General features: G+C 34.9%; 1 protein-coding gene across 12 annotated transcripts in view; it reads right to left on the reverse strand.

Annotated features, from left to right (window-relative positions):
- BCAS3 (BCAS3 microtubule associated cell migration factor) overlaps positions 1-7296 on the reverse strand; it is a 574404-nt gene that overhangs the window by 340505 nt on the left and 226603 nt on the right. The window lies entirely within an intron of this gene.

Consider the following 7296-nt stretch of genomic DNA (forward strand, 5'->3'; position numbering starts at 1 on the left):
GGGAACCGCTGTGAGCGGCCGACCAATGACCGGCGACGGATTGCCTCCCCTGGGAAAAGCACAATGATCATACCAACATGGGCCAGCGAAGCGACGTCCTCCATAACTAGACTGAAGAACAAAACAGCATTTGTCTACTTGCCTGTTCCCCTTCCCCGATTCCCCAACGCTGTTCCCCTCCCTGCAATTCCTCAATAAAATCTTTAAAAAAACACACACAAAAAAAACATTCTACTGACAAAAGAAACAAAACAAAAAAAAACACAACTTATGTATCTGCAATGATTGCAAGTCATAGCATCTCTGTTGGTTGTTGCAACTACTCAATTCTATTCTAGTGTCAATAGCAATAGAAAATATGTAAATGAATGAGTGCAGATATGTTAAAAAAAAACTTACTTATAAAACAAATGGCTGGCAAAAGGCTGGATCTAGGGAAAGTTAGTCACTAATTTGTATGACACTAGCCAGCACTGAATATAGAAGTTCCAGTGTTTTCAAATTGGGAAATTGAATTTGCTATTTTTATCTTGATATCAATCTAATGGTGACAACTTGATCAAAATGTCTGCATTTATTTTTATATTTAAAAAGAAGCCAGGTAAAATTCAATATTGTTTTAACCATTTTCACGCATAGCCGCTAAAAGAAAGGCAAGTCATAGACTTTCCACATTCACCAAATGATAAACTAAAATAATTTTCTACCACATAAAACATTCATCAAACAGTGCTTAAAAAAAAATCCAGACAATGTAAAAGTATGGAAGAATAAACATAAAATATTCGTGAGTGGGATTTAATATGAAAAATGCATGTATGTGTACACTTGTATATGAATATGAATATGAATCTATTAGTTATCATTATAACAACATGAGTTAAGTAAAACTCCTTAAGCAGTCTGAGAAGCCAACTTTCCAATATATTACATCCTCCAATAAACCTAAACTCAGATTAAAATTCCAGAAATATTCCACAAACAAAAGCTACAAGTATTCATCAAAGTACAAGTCTCTAAAAAAGCTTGGAACCTTTGAAATAAAAAAAAATTTAAAAAAAACAAATGAATTTAGGCTTTTTTTAAAAAAAGATTTTTATTGGGGAATTGGGGGAAGGGGAACAGACAAGTTGCTGTCCTTTTGTTCTTCAGTCTAGTTGTGGAGGACGTTGCTTCACTGGCCCAAGTTGTGGCACCATCATTGTGCTCTTCCCGGGCGAGGCAGATCAGTCGCCGGCCTCTGGACGGCCACTCACAGTGGCTGCTGGCCGCTCACGCTGGCTGCTGGCTACACACGGTAGCCCATGGCAACCCACTGCCACAAGGGCTGCAGCCTATGCCGTCGCCAGCAACTCACAGCAGCCCAGCTCCTGGTTGAGCTGTTGTTCTGCATCTTAGCTGTAGAGGGCAGTGTCACTGGCCCTCATATGTGGGATCCAAACCGGGGCCCTCTTGGTGTCCCAAGCCAGCTCTTAACCATCGCACCACTCGGCCGGCCCCAATTTAGTCTTATACATCAAGACAAGATACTTCTTTGGTGGACTACTGCTAACAAAAATTATTAATACATGGATAAACCCAATTTCAACTGCATGGCTGTCTATTTCAATTACTGTGACAAATGACACATTAACAATATCATTAAAGAATCTCCTGATACTTGACAAATTTAACTCTCAGGAATTCAAGAATTATGAATAAACAGTCTCTCCATAAGTGTTTTACCTCTGTCTTTTGCCTATGATAACTTTCAACTAAAGAGACCTATAGAAAAGCAAGAGAAAGAGAAGGGGCAGGACAACAAAAAGTGTTAATAGTTGAAGCAAGAGAAAACAAACACAATATCAAGGGAATTTAATATAATACCATAATATCAACTGCATTAACACAAGCCAGCATCAAATATATAAAGAAAAGCATCTTCAGGCTTATTGGGTAATTTATGTTCCATCCACAGTGTTATCTAAAACCTTTTTCCAAAACACTTATAATCAAGACCACTTCCTGATCTGCCAATGAAAGAAGTTTCCTTCTTTCATTTTAGGAATACTTCTGATATGAGGTGGTGCTAACAATCACTATCAAGGCAGGAAGACAGAATCCCACCGAAATGCTTACTTAGAAAACTGCTGTTAGAGCTCTGGTTCTGCTCTGTGACCTTGAAGACACATCAGGATACATAAATGAGCAGAGACGGGTTGCTAAAGATACTAGCTGTCAAGAGACTAGAGAAAGTTTAATCCTTTAAATAACATTACGGAAGATAACACGTCGCCTACCCACAAAATGCAGCATGATACAACTGTTGGTATTATCAAACAAGTTGGGTGGTTTTTCATACATCATTAAAAAACAAGAAAGATGATACAAAATGGTAAACTAATAATAAAAAGATGTCATTTGCATGATTTTTGGACCTCAATTTTGAAATATTTCTAGTTAAGATGTTCTAGAGGAGAGCTATATGAGCTATATGAGAGTTGCATCTCTGATTTAGCTCTACAATACCAAATATCATGACAAATAACACTGACCATGTACAGATCGGACAATTATTATAAAAAGAAGTTCAACAAGTGAAGGTACCAAACAAGTACTATTCAAACACCTACTCTTGAATTTATGAAGCAAATATATTTAGATAATTATTTTTTGAAGAACACTGACTATTCGCTGTCCTAAATCCAGGAATTGACCCAATCCAAGCAGATTTAGACAGCAAGGGATACACTGCATGGCCATTTAGATTTCAAAATGCTATGAAACTGAAGCAGAGAATCAGTGTGGACATGAGAAAATGCAAGTTCCTTTTAGAACAGGCTTTGGCAAACTTTTTCTGTAAAGGGCCAGATAATAAAATTGTAGGCTTTGAGGGCAAGGAAGCAAAACCAACTAGGCACTTATAATAACAAGGAGGAAAACAAATTTTGACAAAATTTTTACTGAGCATAATTTTTTTGTAATATAGGTCTACTAAGGAGAAGAACGGAATCTTATTTTATAGGAGACAGTATTTTGATTATTTGAGGTTCTGAGCTAGTATTATCATCAAATAGATTCCAATGCTCATCTATAAAATGAGATCCAAAAACAGATAGAAGGCAATACGTGGCTTATGGAACACGGTTTGCCAACGACCTGTTTTATACCATCATCAGCTGGTAAATATCGATTTGTTGAGACATCACAGACTTCAAACCAGAAATGACCTTGGAAATCTAAAGTCAAGGTCAAAAACACGGTAAAACCCTCAGGTCAATAAATACTGTTCTTACAGTTTGCAAAACACTCCACAGTAGAGGAAAAACTGTACATAAAGCCTTTCCATAAGAGAAATCCATACAAGATATGAGCTAGGAACATGTCTAAATTCAAAAGTAAGAAGACACTTTGTTTTGTCTGCAAGGTGAATATAGCTATATTCAATTCAATAATAACACATAATTATTGGACAAAATCATTTTAAACACACACACACACACACACACACACACACACACACACACACACACACTCACACACACCCCACAACCCAGAGACAACTATTTCTTATTATCTTGGAAGAAATTTTTCCAGATATCTCTTAATGCACAAATGAACAACTAGGTGTGTATACTCACATATTTATGTGTATATATGTATTCTTAAATATCACATAAATACAAATATAGATACATATACCCTTGCATGTACCCACACATATATAACTTTACATCAGATAACAAGTAATCAATTTGAAATGTAAAATAATCTTTTAACTTTAATATTATAAAAGATAATGAAAACACATGAAAATAGTGCCATAAGTATAAAGTCTTTACATGTCATTATAGGCTTTTTCTATAGGTAGCTTTACATAGTAAGTATATTTACCACTTACCAGCTATATGGCCATGAAAAAGTTAGTTAACAACTCTGTGTCTTCTTCCAGTTCTTCATTTGCAAAATGTGAATAATAATACATACATCTCATGGGGTTTTAGGTTTAATGACTTAACATGTAAACCACTTAGAACAGTGCCTAGCACATAATAACCACTGAACAAAGATATATGCTATTATTATCGTAATTACTGTAACATATATCCATACTCTGCCCAAATGCCTGTTTCACTGCTACCAATGTAGATTAAACAAACCACTGTTATATCTCTGCCAGGTTACTATTGTACATTAGGCTCTTAACAGAACTCATAATTCAAACCACCTATAAGCAACAAAAGACAATGGAGATAAATAATTCTTCAAAATTAAAAACTTGTGTGCATCAAAATATTCTATCAACAAAGTAAAAAGACACTCACAGAATGCCAGTAAAAATTTGCAAATAATAGATCTGATAAAGGTCCACCATCTAGAATATATAAAGAAGTCTTTCAGTTCAACAACATAAAGACAAATAATCCAATTAAAAATAAGCAAAGGATCCAACATTTTTCCAAAGAAGATAGATAAATTGCCAGTCAGCACATGAAAAGATGCTCAACGTCATTAGTCATTAGGGAAATATAAATAAAAACCACAATGAGATACCATACTTCATAATGAAATGAAAAACTATAAACAAAAAGACATAAAATAACAGGTGTTGGGAGGATGTAAAGAAACTGGAACCCTCACTCACTGCTGGGGAGACTGTAAATAGTGAAGCCACTTAGAATATTCCTCTAAAAGTTAAACAGACATTGTACCATACAACCCAACAGTTTCATTCCTGGATACCCAAAAGAACTGAAAACATAACTTCAAACAAAAGCCTGTACACTGATGTTCATAGCAATATTCCTTAGCGCTCAAAAGTGGCAACAACCCAAATGTTTACCAACTACTGAATGGACAAATTGTGGTATGGCCATACAAGGGAATATTACTCAGGCATAGAAAAAAATAAAGTTCTGATGCACACACTACAACATGAGTGAAATTTGGAAACATTAGGCAAAAACGAAAGCAGCTAGAGAGAGAAAAGGCTACCTATTGTATGATTCCATTTATATGAAATGTACAGAATAAGCAAATCCATAGACATAGAAAGTAAATGAGCAATTGCCCAGGGCTGGGGGAGGGTAATGAAGAGTGGCTGCTAATGGGTACCAGGTTTCTTTTTGGGGTGATGAAAATGTTCTGGAATCAGATAGTAGTGATCGATGTACAACTGTAAATACACTAGAAACCACTACATTGTACACTTCAAAAGAGTGAAATGTATATAGGTGTATTATGTCTCGATAAAGCTGTTATTAAAAAAAAATGAAAGGACTAACGAGCTAGTTTGCTGAAAGGGAAGTTCTACAGCTTCTTCTATAGTTTGTGGTTTCATTGAACTGCCCCTCAGTTCTTAGAGATGTCTCATCCTACACTCACAGGAAAATAAGCAGCTGCTCGGAAATCGAAACTAGCATTTTATCTGTGCCCATCTTGGCGCACTTCACATCTGGGTCTGGGTTAAACAAGTGACTTCAATATAATATGGGTAAAAGGTAGAACCAGATGTTCTTACTAAGTTTCCCTTCATTCAGCATAAAAGAGTGGCATAAAAAGAGAAAGAAGAAGCAAGGAGTACGTAGTGTAGTCAGAGAGTCCTCATTAGGACATTATTATCAATTTAGAGCTTTAAAAGCTCCATTTTTTTTACTTTTATCTTAATTTAAATGTCAGAATTCTTTACTAATGAGATTCAAATAAAAAAATACATAGTGTTTAAATGGTTTACAAACATACATCAGTTTATATAATTTATTGTTCTTTAAATGGTCCTTGTATTATTTGACATATTTATAAGACCTCACACTTTTTTCTTATTGTAATGATGTAAAATTGGATATTGAAAACCAGTTAGTCCCCTAGAAAGCTAATATATTTGTTCCTTAAAACATACTATAGCTATATTGCACTAATCCTAATTTATAAAAATATTTTTGGTAATCTGAATTATCTATTTTTAAATATTTCATTGATTTAATAATCCAAAACAACATTATATAGCAAACATATACTCACATGGAACAATTATGTCCAAAATTTTATCAAAACAAAAAACCCAAATGTATATACTATATATTTAATTCACAAAACAGGTTGAATTCAAATTATATATAAAACAAGAGTATTTGAGTGCTAGAATTGTTACTAAATATAAGCATCTAAGATGTAGAAATCAGCCTCTTACAAGGCTCTAAATTTATGTCACAGATTCACCCCAAATCCTATTAACTAGTAGCAGTGATAAAAATGTAGGGATAATTTAAACATCCTAAAATCCAAAGCAGAGATTTTCAAACTTTAACATGATAAGCATCTAGATTATTTGTAAGAAATGCAGATTCTATGGTCTCACATTCAGAATTATGATTCAGTAGGTATTGGGGGATGGGAGAGCCATGACCAAGAAATCTGCAGTTTTAAAACACTCAGATAATGACTCTGATACTGACCTAAAGTCTGTAATACGGAGCTAGAAAATATAATAAAGTGACCTGAAGGGGCAGGCCCTTAAAATCCATACCAACCTGTAGAAATTATGTAAGATACTTTTTTAAAGAATGAAATAACTCCTGAACCTAATATAATATTGAAAGTCAACTACAACTGAAAAAAAATTTTTTAATGAAGTAATGGCAATGATTGCCATAGGGTGTGAGGAGGGCAGAAGATCTGACTGAGAAGGGCAGGAGGAAGCTTTCTGGAATGATGAAAATGTTCTATATCTTGACTGTAATGATGATTATACAGATGGAACTAGTGAACGTCAAATCGAACACCCATCTCCAACCTTCACTCCCTCACCTGACACCACCACAGATGCTGCTGACATGCTTGCCCAGCCTCTCTTACAGCAAGTGTTGACAAAGTTATTATATAATCAATCAGACAAAAGCAGGATGCTACTGCAGGATTCTGGGAAAGTATCCACTTTCCTGACAAAAGGAATTAACATCACCGATGCTGCCCTTTCTCCCCATCTTACAGCCTTGAATTCAGAAATGATGCCCAGAGCAGTGGCAATTTGAAAACAATCAGGAGAAAAATAGCAAAAAAGTCAGAGACATTGTTGAGCAATTGTACCCAAACCAGCAGCATCCTTTCATAACATGAGAAAAATAAACCTTGAGCTTTTGAAAGCATTGTTAAATGTGATTTTGTTTATGTAGCCAAACACATGCCTAATGATTCAAAAACCAATTCCCTTTCCAAGTCTAAGAAAGAAAGAAAGAAAGAAAGAAAGAAAGGAGGGAAGAAAGAAAGAAAGAAAGAAAGAAAGAAAGAAAGAAAGAAAGAAAGAAAGAAAGAAAGAAA

Source organism: Hipposideros armiger, unplaced genomic scaffold, assembly GCF_001890085.2.
Source record: "Hipposideros armiger isolate ML-2016 unplaced genomic scaffold, ASM189008v1 scaffold_29, whole genome shotgun sequence".
In the NCBI taxonomy this organism is placed as follows: domain Eukaryota; kingdom Metazoa; phylum Chordata; class Mammalia; order Chiroptera; family Hipposideridae; genus Hipposideros; species Hipposideros armiger.